Source organism: Penaeus japonicus, unplaced genomic scaffold (assembly GCF_977035675.1).
Source record: "Penaeus japonicus unplaced genomic scaffold, GWHDUDI00000001_assembly GWHDUDI00000003, whole genome shotgun sequence".
NCBI classification, from domain to species: domain Eukaryota; kingdom Metazoa; phylum Arthropoda; class Malacostraca; order Decapoda; family Penaeidae; genus Penaeus; species Penaeus japonicus.
In genome coordinates this window covers 42132425-42136735 of record NW_028234405.1, presented here as the reverse complement: position 1 = coordinate 42136735, position 4311 = coordinate 42132425, and the positions used below count along the sequence as shown (strand labels likewise).

The window sequence follows — 4311 nt, the reverse complement described above, 5'->3', positions numbered from 1 at the left end:
TCCTCCAAATGTTATTCGAAATGACACATATTCCTTACTTTGAATTAGACTGAGGTAAATCATATTATTTCCTCCATTTCCTCAAATTTCGATGTCAACTTCGGTAATCGTGATGATAATTATCTTTATCTTTTCCAGATCATTAGCGCCACCGGTGCATTGCAGGAAGAGCCTGTCTTTCACAATCGGTATTACTATCATGCGCTTTCCTGTGGTCATTTTCTTTGTTTCAATATCATTTTGAAAATTTTATGATCAAAATTGACATAATCGCCATTATATGATTTTAATTACTATTCATATAAAATAATTCTTATTTGTTATGCCTATAAGCACGTATGTCACCCATATCGTCATAAGATTATAATTCATATCATGACTTTAAACAGAACAGTAATTCTAAAACATATACTTTCATTCCAATTACAAACACCGTGAATAAATCCTTTCTTATCATTTTAACTAACCTCTGCCATGCTTAGTACCTTATCATAAATACTATCTGTTGCACTATGAAATCACAGTGCCTATCAACAAGGTTCAACTTTGGCATATTTAACACTGCAACAGAATAACAACTGGGTGACCGTAAAATCAACAGTAAGAGTTTCTGTTCCCTGTTACTAGATACTGTTATGTAATAGTTATTATTAAATTCCTTCGCGGGTTTAAAGACACGGGACATAAGCCCTGTTATCGACACTTCAATCCCTCTATATATCTCATCATATCGACTCGGCCTCGATTTCCTGAAGGCCGCGCGAGTATCATGAGTTCTAGCGTGATGTTTACACGAGCAAGCCGCGCGGTGACGCAAACATATACACACTCTCTTGGTAAAGGTGCGCCGTCGTTATTGGCTTGTTAATATGGTGTAAAACGAGGTTTGGTTTTCACTGCATGTCTGAAAGGATGTTTTTTTTCTGTAGGACATCATTACCAAGAATGTGCTGTTGATGTTGCGGTGTAGGGAAGAATCACTCAGCAATACACCTCGATGTTCTGTTAGTAAACTAACATGGTTGTACGCTTGTTTCCCCTTGTAGTTTTTTTCCCCCACTCATCACTGTCGCGGTATCTTCCTACTCGCGTCTCAATCTTTAAAAAAATCTTTGTCACATGGAGTTACTCATATCCTCCTTCCTTTCCTTAAAACATGACCAGAATCAACACTTCTCTGCACACCACTCTCACTTCACAGCACACACCATCGTGGCTACATGACTACGGCCCTGGCGCGGCGACGAGGATCTTGCCAGTCACCACTTCGTCATGTCATCCCGGGGGACGCTACAAAGACCACTGCCGCCGCTGCTGCTCCCGGACCCAACGTTACACTCTGGGTCCTGCCGCCTCACTGCTGCTGCTTCTGCTGCTAGTGCCACGCGCCCCTCCCGCTCGCCCCTCCCCTTCCCTCCTTGCTGGTGCCTGCTTAACCTGTTGGGTCTTCAGGGGGCACTCGCTTACTTCGCTTCTACCATAAGCTCACTTACGACACCGCTTCACTAAGCTGGTGTTTGGTTTTCTGCTTTAATCTTGTGTACATAGTTAATCAAGCGGGTTTATTGTGACCTCCTTAACTTTGTTGATTTGCAGTTTGGTGTGATTCACCCTTACCTCTCATCACTAAGATATGATTCACAGATAAATCTCATTACGTATTCTCATCACGTTTCCATTTTCTACGATGTTTAGTCTCTTGATAAAACATTCCATCAATATCGGGCACTATTTTCGTCCTGTTTTATTGTCAACATACAGAACGCACCTCGGACGTTACACTGTAATCGTCAATGACAATTCTTTAAGTTGTCCTCATGTCATCCTGTTCAACAGCGTGCTAATATAATTTTTTACAGCCATGATTCGGTGCCATACTATACGACCTCCTTATCACAGTGCCAACTTCCACCACCATTCTCTTGTTTACGGTCTTATCCTTTCTTGGCACTATGTTTCGCCCAAAAACATCTGTTATTTGTGGCACTTAAGTTTACCTGTATTTCCTTTCATAATTTTGACGAACCAAATAACTGCCTTTTATCTATCAGTGTCCTATAACATGATAATGATCCCTATTATAGTTACTCTCCCTGCATCACCAAACACGACAGCATTCGATCCTCTTATTTACGTGCGTGTTACTATGCTCTCTGAACTTCCCAACGATTTCTCTTTCGTCGCATTCATCGCCTCTACACATACTTCAGAGACTCAGATATTATCGCTTTAAGCCATCGCTACATTTCTACATCGCATTCGCTTTGTCCTTTTCTTCATCCAGCCGCAAACTTTTCCCGCGTTAGCGCCACCTGCCTGACGACCCTTTTGGCGCACCAGTTTACACTGCACTTAACCCTATCAAGCGAGCGGCGCAGGTTAACAAAAGCGGTAAATATAACATCAGGGTTGCATAATGGCGAAGCTTAACTGCATCTCAAGGTTGGCCTCTGCTTCCCCGTCCTTCCCGCTGGTTGCTCAGCGTTGGCCACAGCTCTCTAGGGGCGCTGGCGAGCTTTGAGCGGCCCGCGTTCGTTCTGTAGAGCTTTACTGCATTGTTGTCTCTATTCATGCACCCCCCCCCCACTCCCTCACTCTCTCTCTCTTTCTTTCCTTTTCTCTCTCTCTCTCTCTCTCGCTCATATATATATATATATATATATATATATATATATATATATATATATATCTTTATCTTTATCTTTATCTTCTTCTCTTCTTTCTCTTTCTCTAATCTCGCTTATTATTATTATCTCTCTCTCTTTCCTTCTCTCTATCTCTCTCTTTCTTTCCTTCTCTCTCTCTCTTTCTCTCTCTCTCTCTCTCTCTCTCTTTCTTTCTCTCTCTCTCTCTCTTTCTCTTTCTTTCCTTCTCTTTCTCTCTCTCTCTCTCTCTCCTTCTCTCTCTCTCTCTCTCTCTCTTTCTCTTTCTTTCCTTCTCTCTCTCTCTCTCGGTTTGTTCTCTGTCTATATTTTCCCTGAATGTTTCCCTCTATCTCTGTCTCTCATTCATTCCATACTCCCCATGTCATTGTTTTATATCCTATTCCTCTCTGTCTCTCACTTATTTTGTTTTTATTTTTCTATGACTATTTATCTATATCTCTCTTTCTCCCCTTTGCTTCCTCATTCCCCCCCCCCCCCCCTCCATCCTTCCTTCCCTCTCCCCTATTTCCTTCCCCTGTTTCTCTCAATGTACCTTATATCCGTTTAGTGTTCTACTGATTTCCCCTCTTCAAGCAAATTATTATTATCATTATTATTATTATTATTATTATTATTATTATTATTATCATATATATATATTTATATATACATATATATATATATATATATATATATATATATATATATATATATATATATATACATATATATATCACTACTTTTAAACATTCTTGCTCGACGCGTTGCTCGCTCTGCAACCCAATACCTGAGTGTCTTACCTACTACCTTGCCAGACGTCCCTCAGACACAAGGGTACACAAGCGAGTGCCAAGCGTTGCACTGATTATCAGCTTTATGTCACATTTCTATGATTAGAACAAAAATAAACTAGTAGCCAGCATAGATAACGTACCTAAACTTAGAAACATGGAAGTTGTGTTCCGTGTTCGTTCGGTGCCACGGCATTCGGTACTGAAATAGGCCTTCCTGCCAAGTGTATACACGTCTCACCTCGTTACAGCAACATCGAGAGCAAGCTGTGAGACCTCGCTACAGTGTCACGCAGGTACGTCTCGTGAAATACGGAAACTGTGGACGATGTGAATGAAACCTCACAGCTGATTCACGTCGAGGCTGTTAACACACGTTGGGCTCTTAGTTCGTGACTGACACTTCTGACAAAACCCTCGGCCAAAACGACGTGTGTGATGTATATGATGCGCTTATTGCAAGGAACAGCGCACCTGCGGCACACTCCTAAGAGACTGATCAAAACGAGTCCGCCATTTACCCAAGATGGCGTACTTAAGCGCTCAAGAGGGAGGCACTTGTTACGGACTCTTAAATTAGCTGAAGGAAGGAATGTGAGCCGCGCAAACACATTCTTCTCGTGGTGTGTGTGGTGGGACGCATCGCCCCCCTTCCTTGAACGTGGGTACGACAGGCAGAGGAATACAAACATGTATTCCTGTTTCAGGTAGATAGCTTAATAAAGATAGCTCGCTCAGTCGAATAAGTCTACGCTTAAGCACGGAGGAATACTCAAATAAACACAAGCGCACGTATGCACACACACACACACACACACACACACACACAAGCACACAAGCACACACACCGGTCCTTGCTTCTGCATGTAAGGAAA

General features: G+C 41.9%; 1 protein-coding gene across 9 annotated transcripts in view; it reads right to left on the bottom strand.

Moving 5' to 3' along the window:
- The window catches only part of LOC122265824 (uncharacterized), a 125542-nt gene extending 124184 nt beyond the window's left edge, over positions 1-1358 (bottom strand). For 5 of the 9 annotated variants that reach the window (XM_043035257.2, XM_043035265.2, XM_043035274.2 and 2 more), the window contains exon 1: positions 1209-1354. The gene's annotated coding sequence lies outside the window, so the exon portion shown is untranslated. Of the gene's footprint in view, positions 1-1208 lie in introns of all 9 variants that reach the window. The other 4 variants (XM_086532727.1, XM_086532630.1, XM_086532580.1 and 1 more) reach the window with 2 other exon arrangements.
- Positions 1359-4311: the final 2953 nt, after the last annotated feature.